Consider the following 21,662-nt stretch of genomic DNA (forward strand, 5'->3'; position numbering starts at 1 on the left):
TAGTTTAAGTATTATGTAAGTCTAGGGCCGATGACCTCAGCAGTTTGGTCCCTTATGAATTCACACACATTTGAACATTTTGAACTTACGGTCAACCGAAGAAGAAACCATTGCATATGTAGCTTGATAGACCGTATAATCTCGGCGTAATGGTAGCACCAGGCCGAAAACTATTTACTGGGAGCATAACTTGGAAAATATGAAGAATTTTAAATAAGGTATGAGATCAAAAGTGTTTCTCATTCGCCAGTCAAGATTAGGGAGCTCCTTGGCTCGGTAAACAATGACTTTTATTTAACGCAAATTCCCTGCCATTGTGGGAAATCTTATACTGGTCAGACAATTCGTACCATTCAGTATCGATGTGTTGAGCACCAACGTCACTCACGTTTGTTTCAGCCTGAGAAACCTGCCATGGCAGATCACTGTCTTACCGACGGATATAAAATGTATGGAGAGATACACTTAGTTGCCTCTGAGTCTCGTTATTGCGACTGTGTTTTAAAAAGAAGCCATTGAAACTCAGCTCACAATCTTACAAACAGAGACAAAGGATTGCCGTTTAAGACAGATTTGGAGCCCTGTGTTATCAAACGTGGAAAAACAACGGTCTTTGATTCAGCCATCAGAATAGTTTTTGATAGCGATTTATCGCTTTCGTCAGTTTCCACCACTGAGGAGCTATACGTTCACTTTTGCTAGAGGGAAGTTACAACAGTTTCTTGCGCACGCGCTGGCGGCCTTCCGCTGCGTACAGAGGAACCGCCGCTCGCAGTCTGAATTCAGTTCCGGCGGAACCTGAATACTGCCACCTGGTGGACCGCGGAAATTTTGTTTCAAGATGACTTCATGATCCGGCTGCAGACCCGAGAAAAAAAGTTGTAAGTTATTACACCGAGAAAGCCTACATACATATAAACCATTCTTTACAGATATTAGGATAATATTTCTTTAAGCTACGCAATATCTATGTGTCTACAAGATGGCAGGACGAAAGCTGCAACAACATTTTTTCCTTTCTGTTTTCACCTGATACATTCCTACTTCGATGGTGAATCTGTGGCTATTAATGTTAACCCAGGAAGAAGTACTAAAAATGGTTCAAATGGCTCTGAGCACTATGGGACTTAACATCTATGGTCATCAGTCCCCTAGAACTTAGAACTACTTAAACCTAACTAACCTAAGGACATCACACAACTCCCAGTCATCACGAAGCAGAGAAAATCCCTGACCCCGCCGGGAACCGAACCCGGGAACCCGGGCGTGGGTAGCGAGAACGCTACCGCACGACCACGAGCTGCGGACGAAGAAGTACTAAAGAATCGACCGAGGTTCGAAGACAATAATTGGGTTGCAATAGATGTAGATGAAGAACTTATGCACAGTTGAAGAGTCGTGCACAGAATGGCCTAGCGCGGGGAACTGCGACAAACCAGTCTTCGCAACGCAATAACAACAAGGCAGGATGCCAATATCTCAGTGATGTGGGATGCAGTAGTTGCGGAGTATAGCTGGCAGTCGGCAGGAATGGACAGCAACACCAAACCGACGGGAGGCTGAAAAGCGAAACGACTCAAGACAGTCAGTGTGTGAGAAGGGCAGAGTTGCACCAGCCCGACCTGAGCGCTGCCCCTGCTGAGGCCGCGATCGCCCCTGCGGGAGAGTTTACCCGGCGACGCTGCGGGGCTGTCCGGGCCGCCACCTGCTCATTAAAGCGGGGCCGCTACCCAGACACGCGCTCTGCCTTGGTGTGCGACAAAGCGAGTTAGCGGTTGTGGCGCGCCGCTAACTTCTCGCGTACGCTGCTGTGCGGCCAGCACCTCACCCACTCTAGAACACACGTCGGCAGCTGCGGAGGAAACAAAGTTAACTCACAAGATAAAATATTAGTTAACCAGTTAAAAGAGCTCACAGGTAGCTTTAGACCACTGTACATGATGTGAAACTGCTACCAGGCGGTCATAGGACTCACCACCCGTAAATTAAGTCATGGCAGTGGAATAGTGTGGGAGTGTCAATCGGTTGTATGGATTTAGCACAGTAATTTAATCGTGTTGGCATAACAGTGCTGTTTGCAGAAAATAGCTGGACTGGCATTTCACTATCGCGGCCAGCGTCAGTACATTAGCGACAACCAGTGATGTTACCGAAATACGGGAAGCACCTGAAGCACTGAATCATTGCAACAGGTAAACCACGTGACGCCTCAGGCATTTCAATGCCGGCAAGCTTCACTCTGGCACGTGCGAGTACTGTCCTCCCAGCTGGTGAGGTCACTGAGTCAGTCACCACTGAAAGGTGGGTTACCGAGAGTAGCACAATCATTCAGCCGCCGTCTACAGGTGCAGTCATCAACACCTGTCGTCTGACTTATCGCCCACAGTACACAATCAGCTCTAATGGTCTGAGAGTAGAACGAGCACCCTTGTAGCCCCCGGCCTGCTTTCTGTTTACCGTCGCCAGAGGCCGCCAGACAAACACTGGGAACTACGACCCAATCTCCACTTGGCATCTCTTCCATTACAAGCCACTGCTGAGCACACCACCGACACGCCTTGCTTGTGGCATAGCTATGCCAGTCTGCATCTCGAGTGACCGACACACTGACGGCCGCAGGCCAGGAAAGGTTACATCGCAATGACGCTTCTCTCCGGCCCGCGCGCGCTAAATCGTGTCATTCACAGGCTATTATACACCACGTAATGCCGAGAACCACCGAGGACTGTGAGTTCGACCACCTCCCCATCCCGCTGATGCTGGACATGGGCACTCAATTTCTGCTAAACAATTAAGGATCAAAAGGAAGAAAATTTTATTAAAATGGTTCAAATGGTTCAAATGGCTCTGAGCACTATGGGACTTAACATCTATGGTCATCAGTCCCCTAGAACTTAGAACTACTTAAACCTAACTAACCTAAGGACATCACACAATACCCAGCCATCACGAGGCAGAGAAAATCCCTGACCCCGCCGGGAATCGAACCCGGGAACACACTTAGACAAGGGGCATCAGTCGCACTAGTTGCGTGGGAAGCGAGAACGCTACCGCACGACCACGAGATGCGGGCTTCTATTAAAGTTTACCTTTTAGAAGACAGAAGCATAACCGATTTCTATCAAAACCAAATGACAAAAACATTAGCAAATTTAATAACGGTAGTATCAATCATAGCAAGTGAGGTTCTATGGGAGAAAAGGAAATACAGGAAGCATAAAGGAATAAGAATTTGGACGCCAGAGGCGGAAAAAGGAATTTAAGAAAAAAGAGCAGCTTTCAAGACCTACATAAGTAATCCCACTAATGAGAAGTATAATGGATATAAAGAGAAGGGAAATAATGTGGAATGCGTAACTCAGAAAAGACAAACAGAATCTTGAGAACGCTTTATTAGCAATATAGAACATGATTTATATGGCAGATTATCGTTTATAAACAAACAAAATCACTCAACAGGCAAAAGAATGATCGTATACGTGTTACTAATAGCGAAGAGCGAGAGAGAGAGAGAAAATGGATATCTAATAAAAAATTACGATAATGATACTTCAGTTCAGACATAAAAAAAGAAAAGCCACTGGTCAACATGGTGTTAGTATGGAACTGAGAAAATATGGAGGCTTTTTCCTGTATCCAAGGCCTATAAGACATAAGACACCGAAGACATAAGAAGGTACCAAAAGACTGGCTGAAAGCCAAAGTTATGTCCACCTTCAAGAAGGAAACATTGTTTCCAGTTTTATGGAAGATGAGGACCAGAAACGACTGTCTCCCGTTGTCAGTGACAATCGGCCACAAATCTTTCCCATCTCCCCTACTACTGCCTTCCAGATCCACATGATTATTAAGTTTTCAACTCCATCTGTATATTGTTTGATTTACTTTCTCTATCTCTTCATCTTATGCTTGTAGCCTTGGCGTATATAATTAAACAAATGTTACTGCTGTTAGTTTCCTGTTGATCCTGATGAGAGTAATCCCATTATTGAACTGTTCTCAGCATCTATGTCTCTGCCCTACTTTCCCATTCATGTCTAATCCTATTCCCGTTACACCATTTTATGCTGCTTTTGATATGAACTGATGTTCGTCTGAACAGAAATCCTTAGCTACTTCCCATTCCACTTATCTGGCTTCCATTACATCTAGATTGCGCCTTTGAAGTTTTCTAGCTTCCCAACCAGACTTAGACTTCTGATATTCCGAAGTCTGGTTCTTAAAATATTACACTTTCGTTGGTTGTTCCGTCTTTTTCTCATGGTCAACTGCCCCTTGGAAGTCCCCTCCCAGAGATACAATTGGAAGACTAATCCGGATTCTTTTGCGAATTGAGGGATCATCATGAAACTTTTTCAATTGAGACCACATGTCCTGTGGGCACACATTATGTATTTTCAACGAAGTGTTTCCACTGCCTTCAGCATCGTCATGCAGCTGATCATCTCTTATTCTTGCATCTATCAAGGACAGTTTCCCGCCCTAAGGACGACAGACTGTCCTGAACATGTGTCCGTTCCTTCACCGTATTTAACAAAACCTTTGGCAAAATGATATAGATTCCTTGCATCAGAAATCTATGGTCATCAACAATGTTCAAAATTTTTGGTAAAAGTATTGCGAAACAGCGATCTTGTAAGCTATATAAAATCAGCGAAAAAACAGTCTAGATCGTGATGGTTATTTTATTAAAATGACTGGTCTCGGCCTAGTCTTAGGCCATCTTGAGATCAGCAACATCAGCTGAAGTTTAACAGTCAGTAGGGATCAGTCGCCGTAACTGCTCAAATGGTTCAAATGGCTCTAAGCATTATGGGACTTAACATCTGAGATCATCAGTCCCCTAGACTTCGAACTACTTAAACTTAACTAAGCTAAAGGCATAACACACATCCATGTCCGAAACAGGATTCGAACCTGTGACCGTAGCAGCAGCGCGATTCCGGACTGAAGCGCCTAGAACCGCACGGTCATAGCGGCTGGAAACTGCTCAGCGACTTAGGTTCTAGACATCATCAACTTCGGCTGATGGTGCTGATCTGAAGATGACCTAAGACTATGCCGAAACCGATCATTGCAATGAAATAACCATCGCAATCTAGATTGTTTTTTCACTGGTCTTACATCATTAGTGTTCATTTTTTTTCAAAACCTTAAGCACTGGCTAGCATACCGTGTAGATGCAAAACAAGCAGAGTGCGCAATCATAAAGCTAGAGGGAATACAGATTTAATTTTTGTTTGTATATAGTGTAGGAATACAGTTGAGCGCTGCTTTGAATGTATGCTGCAGCAACGCACTCAAATGGAGATTTCTTTAACGTCCTTTATATATGAAAATATTATCATAGCTTCATTTAGGTACAGCAAAGTTTTCAGCAGTCAACCAGCAGAGCGGCATCTTTTCAGCGATTCCTGAAAATACATTATGGAAGAAGTTTTACTACACAAAGAAAACCGAACGACATCTCAGTACCTCAGTACAAAGTTAACTCGTCAATATCAACAGTGTGTTCCAATAACTTCAAATGGTGGTGAACAAGCTTGACCATATGTTCATACTTTTTCATGTCACATTCTTTATATCGACGTTTCCCGAGGGAACTTCATACTCAGATATACCTTCTGATAAATGTGGTTCATAAGTGCTCTCTGTAATTTCGTTGGTATAGCCAACAGTGTATTGACACTTGGCTCATTCATGAACGTGTAAGCCTAAAGCGATATAATATCAAATTATGATGTTATAGCCCACAGTGAACGTAGACACACTGTCTTAGCCGTGAGTGACCGGGCTATGATAGTTTAGTAACAGAAACTAGTAACGTATTGTATGTAAGATACTGTTGTGATCCATGCAATTAAAAGATTTTGTAAACAAATATTTAATAAATGTTCAAAAATAGGTCGAGATTTGAAGGTTATAGATACATTACTTGGAACGTAATGTAAGTGGTTACACAAAGTACTGTGTCTTATGCTTAAGGAACTCTGGAGCAATAGAGCAAGAAAGATTTTGCCATAAGAGAATTATATGAACCGGGTGAAAAAAAATATCTTACACGCCCTTAGTTGATACAAAGAATGTTCTCGTTCCTCCAGTTCATATCAGACTTGGATTGATAAAAAATGTACGAAAGAAAGAAAGATGCAGGTTTCAACAATTTGACAAAACATTTACCTATACTAATTCAAGCTAAATTGAAGGAAGGAGTTTACACTGGACCTGCCGTCGGGAAACTGGTGAATGACTCGTAATTTGAGAGTTAAATAACATGGTGGAGGTAGCATGCCTGGCATTCATGAATGAAAACGTGGTAGAAAATTATAAATGTCTTGTTGAAACTTTTTTGAGGGCATGCAGCGCCATGGGGTACCGAATACCTCTAAAACTGCCGGCCGCGGTGGCCAAGCGGTTCTAGGCGCTTCAGTCCGGAACCGCGCGACTGCTACGGTCGCAGGTTCGAATCCTGCCTAGGGAATGGATGTGTGTGATGTCCTTAGGTTAGTTAGGTTTAAGTAGTTCTAAGTTCTAGGCGACTGATGACCTCGGCTGTTAAGTTCCATAGTGCTCAGAGCCATTTTGAACCTCTAAAACCACACTCCTTCCATTCACGCCTGTTTCCATAAAAACATAGGAGCACTTATGGGCGAACAAGGTGAATAGTTTCAATAACGCATTAGAACATTGGGAATCAGTTACCAGAGCCGATGGGATCCAGCCATTACGGATTAGTAGTGTTACTGTTTCCAGAAAGAAGATTTAACACTACTAAGAGACAAGAATGAGACACAGTTTTGTGTCATAAAGATTTTCCTTCTAATTGTATAATAGGTTTTATTTAATGTTGTATAAGGAACAAATAACTTGGGTTAGTTAAAAACATTTACCTCTTTTGTGCTTGTAATAAAAAGTTGTTTGTTTCAATATTTTCAGTGTTCATTGTAACACATGTGTTTGTAACTCGAAAAATGTATGTGTTGAGCCATTTTAAGTTTCTAAGTTCTTTTTAAGAAACCAAGAATCGTCAGAAACGCAAGAAATGCCTTGTTATATATATCCGCGGGGTCTGGGACGCCTTGCCACGGTTCGCGCGGCTCCCCCAGTCGGATGTTCGAGTCCTCCCTCGGGCATGGCGTGGGTGCGTATGCTCTCCTTAGCGTAAGTTAATTTAGATTAAGTAGTCTGTAAGCCAAGGGACCGCCGACCTCAGCAGTTTGGTCCCATAGGAACTTATCAAAAAAACAGACGTACACACACACACACACACACACACACACACACATATATATATATATATATATATATATATATATATATATACTCCTGGAAATTGAAATAAGAACACCGTGAATTCATTGTCCCAGGAAGGGGAAACTTTATTGACACATTCCTGGGATCAGATACATCACATGATCACACTGACAGAACCACAGGCACATAGACACAGGCAACAGAGCATGCACAATGTCGGCACTAGTACAGTGTATATCCACCTTTCGCAGCAATGCAGGCTGCTATTCTCCCATGGAGACGATCGTAGAGATGCTGGATGTAGTCCTGTGGAACGGCTTGCCATGCCATTTCCACCTGGCGCCTCAGTTGGACCAGCGTTCGTGCTGGACGTGCAGACCGCGTGAGACGACGCTTCATCCAGTCCCAAACATGCTCAATGGGGGACAGATCCGGAGATCTTGCTGGCCAGGGTAGTTGACTTACACCTTCTAGAGCACGTTGGGTGGCACGGGATACATGCGGACGTGCATTGTCCTGTTGGAACAGCAAGTTCCCTTGCCGGTCTAGGAATGGTAGAACGATGGGTTCGATGACGGTTTGGATGTACCGTGCACTATTCAGTGTCCCCTCGACGATCACCAGTGGTGTACGGCCAGTGTAGGAGATCGCTCCCCACACCATGATGCCGGGTGTTGGCCCTGTGTGCCTCGGTCGTATGCAGTCCTGATTGTGGCGCTCACCTGCACGGCGCCAAACACGCATACGACCATCATTGGCACCAAGCAGAAGCGACTCTCATCGCTGAAGACGACACATCTCCATTCGTCCCTCCATTCACGCCTGTCGCGACACCACTGGAGGCGGGCTGCACGATGTTGGGGCGTGAGCGGAAGACGTCCTAATGGTGTGCGGGACCGTAGCCCAGCTTCATGGAGACGGTTGCGAATGGTCCTCGCCGATACCCCAGGAGCAACAGTGTCCCTAATTTGCTGGGAAGTGGCGGTGCGGTCCCCTACGGCACTGCGTAGGATCCTACGGTCTTGGCGTGCATCCGTGCGTCACTGCGGTCCGGTCCCAGGTCGACGGGCACGTGCACCTTCCGCCGACCACTGGCGACAACATCGATGTACTGTGGAGACCTCACGCCCCACGTGTTGAGCAATTCGGCGGTACGTCCACCCGGCCTCCCGCATGCCCACTATACGCCCTCGCTCAAAGTCCGTCAACTGCACATACGGTTCACGTCCACGCTGTCGCGGCATGCTACCAGTGTTAAAGACTGCGATGGAGCTCCGTATGCCACGGCAAACTGGCTGACACTGACGGCGGCGGTGCACAAATGCTGCGCAGCTAGCGCCATTCGACGGCCAACACCGCGGTTCCTGGTGTGTCCGCTGTGCCGTGCGTGTGATCATTGCTTGTACAGCCCTCTCGCAGTGTTCGGAGCAAGTATGGTGCGTCTGACACACCGGTGTCAATGTGTTCTTTTTTCCATTTCCAGGAATATATATATATATATATATATATATATATATATATATATATATATATATAGCGGTCCATTGGTCGTGACTAGGCCAAATATCTCACGAAATAACCGTCAAACGAAAAAACGACAAAGAACGAAACTTGTCTAGCTTGAAGGGGGAAACCAGATGGCGCCATGGTTGGCCCGCTAGATGGCCCTGCCATAGGTCAAACGGATATCAACCGCGTTTTTTAAAAATTAGTAACCCCCATTTTTTATGACATAAGGAAATATGAATATTTTCGTTGGACCACTTTTTTCGCTTTGTGATAGATGGCGCTGTAATACTCACAAACATATGCCTCACAAATTTAGACGAACAGTTGGTAACAGGTAGGTTTTTTAAATTAAAATACGGAACGTAGGTACGTTAGAAAATTTTATTTCGGTTGTTCCAATTTGATGCATGTACCTTTGTGAACTTACCATTTCTGAGAACGCATACTGTGCAATAAATGCTCAAGATGATGTCCGTCAACGTCAATGCATTTGGCAATGCATGTATTGTCATTCCTCTCAGCAGCGAGTATTTCGCCTTCCGTAATGTTCGCACATGCATTGACAATGCGCTGACACATGTTGTCAGGCGTTGTCGGTGGATCACGATAGCAAATATCCTTCAACTTTCCCCACAGAAAAAAATCCGGGGACATCAGATCCGGTGAATGTGCGGGCCATGGTATGGTGCTTCGACGACCAATCCACCTGTCATGAAATATGCTATTCAATACCGCTTCAATCGCAAGCGAGCTATGTGCCGGACATCCATCATGTTGGAAGTACATCGCCATTCTGTCATGCAGTGAAACACCTTGTAGCAACATCGGTAGAACTTTACGTAGGAAATCAGCATACATTGCACCATTTAGATTGCCATCGATAAAATGGGGGCCAATTATCCTTCCTCCCATAATGCTGCCAAGGTCGCAGCCATCGTGTATTTTCCGTTGCCCAATAGTGCATATAACGGTTTACGTTACCGCCGTTGGTGAATGACGCTTCGTCGCTAAATAGAACGCGTGCAAAAAATCTGTCAACGTCCCGTAATTTCTCTTGTGCCCAGTGGCAGAACTGTTCAGGACTTTCAAACTCGTCGCCATGCAATTCCTTGTGCATAGAAATATGGTACGGGTGCAATCGATGTTGATGCAGCATTCTCAACACCGACGTTTTTGAGATTCCCGATTCTCGAGCAATTTGTGTGCTACTGAAGTGCGGATTAGCCGCGACAGCAGCTAAAACACCTACTTGGGCATCATCATTTGTTGCAGGTCGTGGTTGACGTTTCACACGTGGCTGAACACTTTCTGTTTCCTTAAATAACGTAACTATCCGCCGAACGGTCCAGACACTTGGATGATGTTGTCCAGGATACCGAGCAGCATATATAGCACATGCCCGTTGGGCATTTTGACTACAATAGCCATACATCAACACGATATCGGTCTTTTCCGGAATTGGTAAACGGCCCATTTTAACACGGTAATGTATCACGAGGCAAATACCGTCCGCACTGGCGGAATGTTACGTGATACCAAGTACTTATACGTTTGTGACTATTACAGCGCCATCTATCACAAAGTGAAAAAAGTGGTCCAACTAAAAAATTCATGTTTCTTTACCTACTACACGAATATGTAATAAAAAATGAGGGTTCCTATTTAAAAAAACGCAGTTGATATCCGTTAGACCTATGGCAGCGCCATCTAGCGAGCCAACCTTAGCGCCATTTGGTTTCTCCCTTCAAGCTAGACAAGTTTCACAGTTTGTAGTCTTTTTGTTTGATGCTTATTTCGTTAGATATTTGGCCCGGTTACTATCAATGGACCACCCTGTGTATATATTTGGAGACCAAACCAAGTAGAGAATCAACGCTTCACTGTAACTTCATTTCTGTCCTTCTAGGATGTAAACGGTTGTGCTACTTGGCCAGGTCAGCAGTTTGCCGCCTCGGGTAATATGCAGGAGGAGTGTGGGGCTGCTACGCGCTGTCTGACGATCCGTGAACGTTGTAGCCAAGGCACCGTGCAGACTGCCACAAGTCTTTGTGCTGGTGCCCGGTGCTTACGTGCGCCCGGGGTACTTGCGCGCTTTGAGGAAGCAGAGACGGAACGTCAGGGCAGCCAGCCGCGCAAAGTCGGCGCCGTCCGGCTGGCTGGGCAGCTGTTCGTCCCGTCGCGGCGCCTCCTAACCTCTGCCCTCTGCCCTCTGCCCCCGGCGCCGCCCCCGGCACAACAGGTGGCTTCGTTCTGGCAGGCCCTGACACGCAGCTCAGCCGCCTGACGTCTCCTCAAAGTCCACTGCCGGCTTACCCGGCTTTCAGCTTCTGCCTCGCTTCCTCCTGAGCCCCTGAGGCTCCCTCTTCCTGTTGTACAGTTCTGCGCTGAAAATACACTGCTAGCCACTGAAACTCCAGCACCGCCAAGGATAGAAAATAACGATATTTTACTTAACGTCTGTCTAAAGCAGAGTACGAAGAATACACTTAAAAAATTAGTTAGTTTGAAGATACCGGCTGATCAAAAAGTCAGTATAAATTTGAAAACTGAATAAATCACGGAATAATGTAAATAGGGAGGTAAACATGCTTGGAATGACATGGGGTTTTATTAGAACCAAAAATATACAAAAGTTCAAAAAATGTCCGACAGATGGCGCTTCATCAGGTCAGAATAGCAATAATTAGCATAATAAAGTAAGACAAAGAAAAGATGAATTTCTTTACAGGAAATGCTCAATATGTCCGCCATCATTCCTCAACAATAGCTGTAGTCGAGGAATAATGTTGTGAACAGCACTTTAAAGCATGTCCGGAGTTATAGTGAGGCATTGGCATCGGATGTTGTCTTTCAGCATCCCTAGAGATGTCGGTCGATTACGATACACTTGCGGCTTCAGGTAACCCCAAAGCCAATAATCTCACGAACTGAGGCCTGGGGACCTGGGAGGCCAAGCATGACGAAAGTGGCGGCTGAGCACACGATCATAACCAAACAACGCGCGCAAGAGATCTTTCACGCGTCTAGCAATATGAGGTGGAGCGCCATCCTGCATAAACATCGTACGTTCCAGCAGGTGTTTATCTGTAACATATCGGCGTAACTACCACGCGTAACAGTTACAAAACCAGAATCATGCACTTCCTCGAAGAAAAAAGGCCCGATAACGGCAAATCCAACCCATATCGTGATTTTCTCGTCGTGCAATGGAGTTTCCGCGACAGTTCTAGGATTTTCGGTAGCCCGAATTCTGCAGTTTTGGGCGTTGACAGACCCTCGGAGCATGAAATGAGCTTCGTCGGTCCACAACACGTTACTCAACCTATCGTCGTCTTCCGCCATCTTTTGAAACGCCCACACCGCAAATGCCCTCCGCTTCACTAAATCGCCAGGTAACAGTTCATGATGCCGATGGATTTTGTACGGATAACATCGGAGGGTACGCCTCAGTGCCAACCAAACAGCAGTGTATGGTTCTCTGCCTCGTGATGACTGGGTGTTGTGTGATGGCCTTAGGTTAGGTAGGTTTAAGTAGTTCTAAGTTCTAGGGTACTGATGACCACAGATGTTAAGTCCCACAGTGCTCAGAGCCATTTGAACCATTATTTTTTTGATTGTTGTATTGTCTAATTATCATTTCATCCTCATGAACACGTAAGTCACCCAAGTGACATCAATTAGAAAGAAGGATGTAGGTTGTTGTATTGTCTAATTATCATTTCATCCTCATCAACACGTAAGTCACCCAAGTAGCATCAACTAGAAAGAAGGATGTAGGTTGCAGTAGGTACTGGGAGATGAAAAAGTATGGACAGGATAGAGTGGCATGGAGAGCTGCATCAAACCAGTCTCAGGACTGAAGACCACAACAACTACAACAAGTTCTAGGGGACTTATGACCATAGATGTTAAGTCCCATAGTGCTCAGAGCCATTTGAGCCATTTGAGTAGTGTACGGAATGCCGGTGCGACGTGCGACTGCAGGAGCGCTGACTTCCCCGTGCATAGAAGAACCCGCTACAGTCTCCATTTCTTTCTGAACTGTCTCAGCAGCATTACGCCTTGTGCTCGGTCGGCCACTACGGGGTCTATCGTCTAAACAACCCGTGGCTTCGAACTTCGAAGTCATTCTCGCCACAGCTGCATTTGACAACGGACCTTTACCCGTTCGAATCCCCTTCCTATGGCGATAGGATCGTAACGCTGAACTTGCACATCGCCCGTTCTGATAATACAGCTTCACTAAAAGCGCCTTTTCAGGTAACGTCAACATGTTGCGACTGCTGGCGCATCTGAATCTCTGTCTAATTACAGCTCCTTTTATAGACGATTGTCATGCGCAGTCACTGAGGTTTTGCTGTCCAGCGCCATCTGTCGGACATTTTGTGAACTTTGTTTGTTTCTTGGTCCTAATAAAACCCCATGTCATTCCAAGCATGTATGTCAATTTTTACCTCTCTGTCTACATTATTCCGTGGTTTATTAAGTTTTCTAATTTATACTGATTTTTTGATCACCTAGTATATAAGACGCTCTAATACACACATCGAAAAAACTTATGTCACAGAAAACAAAAATTGGTTGATGCAAGAGTGTATATTAATTTCCGGGGCGTCCAGATAACAAAAAAGAAAAACAAATCCGTCGTGGCATACCGTCTATGAAATCGTCAGGCCAGTCTTATTCCAGAATGTCTCTCTCTTTAATAACACTAATAACAAAGTACGAGGTCGCTGTCTACCTCCAAAATAGCTCGTTTTAATCGATCCCACACACAAAGCTTTAGAAAGGACCCTGTTGTTGGAGCACAGCGATAGGTATAAAACGTGAAAAATCAAATAGAAACAGTCTCGACCGCGTCTTTAGAATTTTTATTTGTTGGAAATCGGTTTCGGCCCTTTCTACAGACTATCTTCAGGGTTTTCCCAGCCATTATGGTTGCTGGTGGCAGCAGACGGTCCGTAGAAGCGAGATCGTCACTGCTGGCAGAGTCACCCTATCAATCCGGTACCAGTCGGTGCATGCACCTCTCGTAGGTATACTTTAGTGGACAACGACCAAAAAATGTTGGCTTGTAGTCCACAGTACCTTCTGCAGGCGCTAAGCGATGCATCAGCCGCCGGCCGCTGTGGCCGAGCGGTTCTAGGCGCTTCAGTCTGGAACCGCGCGACCGCTACGGTCGCAGGTTCGAATCCTGCCTCGAGCATAGATGGGTGTGATGTCCTTAGGTTAGTTAGTTTTAAGTAGTTCTAGGGGACTGATGATTTCAGATGTTAAGTCCCAAAGTGCTCAGAGCCATTTGAACTATTTTGCACCAGCCACGCCAGCGGCAGCATGCGCCACAGTGAGCATGGTACTGACAACAGATCACACGCTCCACGCGGATATCCGTCCACCTGCATATTTAAAATCCCGCTCAGCGGCTGGCAGCAGGCAGCAGCCCGGGAAATACCTTCGAAGGATTATCAAAACTCACTTCACGAATCTCTTGTGCACGACGAAACTGTCAGGCCCGAGCAGTTCAGGTTTCAAAGCAAGATGTCTGCAGAAATGCAGTGCTCCGGGTCACGGAGCCGTTTACCAAACAATGCAAATCTAAGACGTCGAATGCCGCCGTCTTCCTTGATGCGGAAACCGCTTATGATTTCTGAATGGAAGATCTTCTGTACAAAATTCGAGAAGGCACCACGATTCACAGTTGTTATGCCAAGCTGATAGCGAGCCTCTTGGATAATAGACGAATGAGAGAGAAGGTGAGTAGGATAGGTGGGATGTGAAAACAGCCATGGCAGGAATATGGTACTCTCGCCCTTGTCCTTGATAATCTACGTTAATGACACCCCACCTGTAGCTCACGTATCTATGGCCCAATTTTCTGACGATAGTGCATACTTCAGGAGCGGAGGGCGCCTCAACACTAAAGAGAAACAATGTTAACCAACACCGAAGAAATATACTTTAGTGAAGAGCAGCAGCAATTACGAGAGTCAACCCTCTACGGAAGGAACATACGTTGGAACCCAATAATGAATTACCCCATTTGGGGGCACTTTCGACGCGCAGTTGTCTTTTCACCGACATGTCCAGGATCTCCGGCAAAAGGCGTATGGTGTAGCCATGGATCAGAGAAATGACACTGTCGACAAAGGTGAGGCTGTACGAAGCTCCTGTGCTCACAAGAAAATCCTTTATGGAAGCAAGTTCTGGAGCCTCGTCAACAAGACCCAACTGGAAGTTGGAGACGAGGTACTGGTGGAATTAAAGCTGTTAGGAACTCATCAGACGACGTTCTGAACAGTTATTCACGAAACTAGACCAACTGCTCTCCAAAATGGAGCCCTTCCACGATCTAATTATCATCCAGGTAGAACGACAGCATCAGTTTAAAGTCACCAAGGCTGTACATCAACAGGAATCCAAAGCCCACTGGCAAGTGAACAAATAACTGACCTATACCTCCAGTGAAAGTCTTACGGGCTGCTAACATGGCCTTTACCTGAATAAAGAAAAAAGTCAGCCTTCAAGCCTTTACCTATCAGCGAGGATCGGGGATCACGAGCATTGATGGGACCTCTACGGAAAATAAAATACACCAGCCACGTCCATTGGCTCACATGTTCACTCTCAGAGCAACGCCGTCTGATCTTTATCCCAGCTCCATTTAGTTGTTCAGAAATCGGAACCGAGAGCAGCTCCCCATAGCGTCCATCCGATAGCAGTTCTGAATGGTTCAAATGGCTCTGAGCACTATGGGACTTAACATCTGAGGTCATCAGTTCCTTAGAACTTGTTGTTGTTGTTGTGGTCTTCAGTCCTGAGACTGGTTTGATGCAGCTCTCCATGCTACTCTATCCTGTGCGTACTTTTTCATCTCCCAGTACCTACTGCAACCTACATCCTTCTGTATCTGTTTAGTGTATTCATCTCTTGGTCTCCCTCTACGGATATTTACCCTCCACGCTGCCCTCCAATACTAAATTGGTGATCCCTTGACGCCTCAGAACACGTTCTACCAACCGATCCCTTCTTCTAGTCAAGTTGTGCCACAAACTTCTCTTCAATCCTATTCAATGGCTCCTCATTAGTTATATGATCTACCCATATAATCTTCAGCATTCTTCTGTAGCACCACATTACGAAAGCTTCTATTCTCTTCTTGTCCAAACTAGTTATCGTCCATGTTTCACTTCCATACGTGGCTACACTCCATACAAATACTTTCAGAAACGACTTCCTGACACTTAAATCTATACTCGATGTTAACAAATTTCTCTTCTACAGAAACGCTTTCCTTGTCATTGCCAGTCTACATTTTATATCCTCTCTACTTCGACCATCATCAGTTATTTTGCTCCCCAAATAGCAAACCTCCTTTACTACTTTAAGCGTCTCATTTCCTAATCTAATTCCCTCAGCATCGACCGACTTAATTCGACTACATTCCATTATCCTCGTTTTGCTTTTGTTGATGTCCTCAAGAACATCGCCCTTGTATAGTCCCTGAATATACTCCTTCCATCTTTCTGCTTTCCCTTCTTTGCTTAGAACTGGGTTTCCATCTGAGCCCTTGATATTCGTACAAGTGGTTCTCTTTTCTCCAAAAATCTCTTTAATTTTCATGTAGGCAGTATCTATCTTACCCCTAGTGAGATAAGCCTCTACATCCTTACATTTGTCCTCTAGCCATCCTGCTTAGCCATTTTGCACTTCCTGTCATGTCATTTTCGAGACGTTTATATTCCTTTTTGCCTGCTTCATTTACAGCATTTTTATATTTTCTCCTTTCATCAATTAAATTCAATATCTCTTCTGTTATCCAAGGATTTTCACTAACACTCATCTTTTTACCTACTTGATCCTCTGCTGCCTTCACTACTTCATCTCTCAAAGCTAGCCATTCTTCTTCTACTGTATTTCTTTCCCCCATTCCTGTCAATTGTTCCCTTATGCTCTCCCTGGAACTGTGTACAACCTCTGGTTCTTTCAGTTTATCCAGGTCCCATCTCCTTAAATTCCCACCTTTTTGCAGTTTCTTCAGTTTTAATCTACAGTACAGAACCAATAGATTGTGGTCAGAGTCTACATCTGCCCCTGGAAATGTCTTACATTTTGAAACCTGGTTCCTAAATCTCTGTCTTACGAGTATCATGTATCTGAAACCTGTCAGTACCTCCAGGATTCTTCCATGTATACAGCCTTCTTTTATGATTCTTGAACCAAGTGTTAGCTATGATTAAGTTGTGCTCTGTGCAAAATTCTACCAGGCGGCTTCCTCTTTCATTTCTTAGCCCCAATCCATATTCACCTACTACGTTTCCTTCTCTCCCTTTTCCTACTACCGAATTCGAGTCACCCATGACTGTTAAATTTTCGTCTCCCTTCACTATCTGAATAATTTCTTTTATCTCATCATACATTTCTTCAATTTCTTCATCATCTGCAGAGCTAGTTATATGAACTTGTGCTACTGTAGTAGGCGTGGGCTTCGTGTCTATCTTGGCCACAATAAGGCGTTCACTATGCTGTTTGTAGTAGTTTACCCGTACCCCTATTTTTTTATTCATTATTGTACCTACTCCTGCATTACCCCTATTTGATTTTATATTTATACCCCTGTATTCACCTGACCAAAAGTCTTGTTCCTTCTGCCACCGATCTTCACTAATTCCCACTATATCTAACTTTAACCTATCCATTTCCCTTTTTAAATTTTCCAAACTACCTGCCCGATTAAGGGATCTGATATTCCACGCTCCGAACCGTAGAACGCCAGTTTCCTTTCTCCTGATAACGACGTCCTCTTGAGTAGTCCCCGCCCGGAGATCCGAATGGGGGACTATTTTACCTCCTGAATATTTTACCCAAGAGGGCGCCATCATCGTTTAACCATACAGTAAAGCTGCAAGCCCTCGGGAAAAATTACGGCTGTAGTTTCCCCTTGCTTTCAGCCGTTCGCAGTACCAGCACAGCAAGGCCGTTTTGGTTAGTGTTATAAGGCCAGATCAGTCACCTACGGTACGGCAACCTGTGTCGCTGAGACACGCAAGCCTCCCCACCAACGGCAAGGTCCTTGGTTCTTGGGGGGGGGGGGGGGGGCTTAGAACGACTTAAACCTAACTAACCTAAGGACATCACACACATCCATGCCCGAGGCACGATTCGAACCTGCGACCGTCGCGGTCGCGTGGTTCCAAACTGAAGCGCATAGAACCGCTCGGCCACACTGGCCGGCACGATAGCAGTTTCGACACCGACTCAGACGCCAGTTAATCCTTCTTGTCAATAAGCCTTTTTTAGAATCCACTATATTCTACATGCACCGTACACTGGTTACAAAAGGAATCTCGGGGCCGGCCGGGGTGGCCGAGCGGTTCTAGGTGCTACAGTCTGGAACTGCGCGACCGCTACGCTCGCAGGTTCGAATCCTGCCTCGGGCATAGATATTTGTGATGTCCTTAGGTTAGTTAGGTTTAAGTAGTTCTAAGTTCTAGGGAACTGACGACCTCAGATATTAAGTCCCATAGTGCTCAGAGTCATTTCATTTAGGAATCTCGCTGCCCCAGTCCTCTTGAGGTCCTCAATTTCCCCTTATCCTGATGAAGTGTAACGGAAGGGGCATCATTGATCATGTTTTTAGCGCACTAACGTCAGGTGACTCATGATTCGTTTCTCGAGGTTTGTAAATACAGTTTTTGTGAAATCGTTTACAAAGTTATAATTCATACACACTGCTCCCGTATTTCTGTTCATGAGTTACAGTCACTTCTCAGAACAATCTTTAATTGCTTCCACTCTGAACATAACTACTGTGTGTAATTTTTAACAAAACCACCAGAGAAGAAGGAATCAGGGAAAATAAAGGTTTAATGCCCCTTCGACACGGAATCATTACGGATGGAGCTCAATATACGTACAAGAAGAGTGCGGAAGTAAACCGGCTACGTTGTTTTCGAAGGAATTGGTCTGACACTTGCTTTAAGCAATCACTACGCATCTCAACCGGCTAAAAGTTATTATTTTCGACGTGACTTAGCTGCTACATGAAGTTACAGATTTTGCAGACTTCCATTCTGCAGACTGCACATATAATATCCAGACTGGATTTCAGAAAACCAGGTTGAACTTAAATCTGGATGCCAAGACAAGAATTTGAGCCATCGCCCTGGCAAATGCAGGTCCACTTTCTCAAAACGGCACCACCTCGCTCTGTACTAGCACAGTAAGGCCGCTACCTGCACAGTAGTGTTATAAGTAGTCTACGAAGGCGACTGGCCACCCACCAAAATGTGCGTTGGAACTTATTTTGGCAGTGTTTGAAGATTTGTGTGGGGATGACTACAACAAATTAGATGAGGAACGTACCTGGTAATCACCACAGGCTGACGACCGGTATATAACGCATTAGCAGATGCGTAACTAGGAAACTTGGTTACAATCTTGCCAAGATCCACCCCCTCCCCCCTTCTTTAGCCTTCTTTAGCCTTCCCGCCACCCTAACTAAAAATTTTGTTTTGTTACGATGTGATAGCACCATTAGCGCCACTATGGTCGACTCAAGACGGTGAGCACTACTGAAGTCTTGATGGAGTGCGTTGACCCTGGACGGCAGCATGACACAAGGTGACATGATGGTGGAGCAGGTGAAGTAGCAGCGGCGTTCCTCTGGCAGCGGGACGCTTGTGCCTCAGATGGTTACTAGCTCTGGCAACAACTCAGATGAGGGCCTACATTGGTGCCATCTCTAAGCCCGAGACGCCGTGGAGACGTCCAAGAGCTGTATAAGGTCACCGAGTGTTTGGTCCTCATATGTTGGCTTTCGCTCGAGCCCAGGTAGCGTCGAGGCTAACAGCGGCCCCTAGTCTGGCCATGGCTAGTTGAAAGCGGAGTGGCTCACGAGGGATTGTCGACGGGCGTAGAATCATCACCCCACCTCACCTCCCGTTAATACTTTATTACATTCCAGTGAGTCAGTAAAGCAAAATCACAATGTACAAACTCTTCATTATCTCTCGAGTATTTTCAACAAGACTAATTTTAGGTCTCGAACTCTTTGGGCCGGCCGGAGTGGCCGAGCGGTTCTAGGCACTACAGTCTGGAAAGGCTCAATCTAGATATAGTAGCGGTCAGTGAAGTGAAGTGGAAGGAAGAGAAGGATTTCTGGTCAGATGAGTATCGGATAATATCAACAGCAGCAGAAAATGGTATAACAGGTGTAGGATTCGTTATGAATGGGAAGGTGGGGCAGAGGGTGTGTTACTGTGAACAGTTCAGTGACCGGGTTGTTCTAATCAGAATCGACAGCAGACCAACACCGACAACGATAGTTCAGGTATACATGCCAACGTCGCAAGCTGAAGATGAACAGATAGAGAAAGTGTATGAGGATATTGAAAGGGTAATGCAGTATGTAAAGGGGGACGAAAATCTAATAGTCATGGGCGACTGGAATGCAGTTGTAGGGGAAGGGGTAGAATAAAAGGTTACAGGAGAATATGGGCTTGGGACAAGGAATGAAAGAGGAGAAAGACTAACTGAGTTCTGTAACAAGTTTCAGCTAGTAATAGCGAATACCCTGTTCAAGAATCACAAGAGAAGGAGGTATACTTGGAAAAGGCCGGGAGATACGGGAAGATTTCAATTAGATTACATCATGGTCAGACACAGATTCCGAAATCAGATACTGGATTGTAAGGCGTACCCAGGAGCAGATATAGACTCAGATCACAATATAGTAGTGATGAAGAGTAGGCTGAAGTTCAAGACATTAGTCAGGAAGAATCAATACGCAAAGAAGTGGGATTCGGAAGTACTAAGGAATGACGAGATACGTTTGAAGTTCTCTAATGCTATAGATACAGCAATAAGGAATAGCGCAGTAGGCAGTACAGTTGAAGAGGAAAGGACATCTCTAAAAAGGGCCATCACAGAAGTTGGGAAGGAAAACATAGGTACAAAGAAGGTAGCTGCGAGGAAACCATGGGTAACAGAAGAAATACTTCAGTTGATTGATGAAAGGAGGAAGTACAAACATGTTCCGGGAAAATCAGGAATACTGAAATACAAGTCGCTGAGGAATGAAATAAATAGGAAGTACAGGGAAGCTAAGACGACATGGCTGCAGGAAAAATGTGAAGACATCGAAAAACATATGAATGTCGGAAGGACAGACGCAGCATACAGGAAAGTCAAAACAACCTTTGGTTACATTAAAAGCAACGGTGGTGACATTAGGAGTGCAACGGGAATTCCACTGTTAAATGCAGGGGAGAGAGCAGATAGGTGGAAAGAATACATTGAAAGCCTCTATGAGGGTGAAGATTTGTCTGATGTGATAGAAGAAGAAACAGGAGTCGATTTAGAAGAGATAGGGGATCCAGTATTAGAATCGGAATTTAAAAAAGCTTTGGAAGACTTACGGTCAAATAAGGCAGAAGTGATAGATAACATTCCACCAGAATTTCTAAATTCATTGGGGGAAGTGGCAACAAGACGACTATTCACGTTGGTGTGTAGAATATATGAGTATGGTGATATACCATCTGACTTTCGGAAAAGCATCATCCACACAATTCCGAAGACGGTAAGAGCTGACAAGTGCGGGAATTATCGCACAATCAGCTTAACAGCTCATGCATCGAAGCTGCTTACAAGAATAATATACAGAAAAAGAAAACTGAGAATGCGCTAGGTGACGATCAGTTTGGCTTTAGGAAAAGTAAAGGGACGAGAGAGACAATTCTGACGTTACGGCTAATAATGGAAGCAAGGCTAAAGAAAAATCAAGACACTTTTAAAGGATTTGTCGACCTGGAAAAAGCGTTCGACAATATAAAATGGTGCAAGCTGTTCGAGATTCTGAAAAACGTAGGGGTAAGCTATAGGGAGAGACGGGTCATATA

This window comes from Schistocerca piceifrons, chromosome 5 (genome assembly GCF_021461385.2).
Source record: "Schistocerca piceifrons isolate TAMUIC-IGC-003096 chromosome 5, iqSchPice1.1, whole genome shotgun sequence".
In the NCBI taxonomy this organism is placed as follows: domain Eukaryota; kingdom Metazoa; phylum Arthropoda; class Insecta; order Orthoptera; family Acrididae; genus Schistocerca; species Schistocerca piceifrons.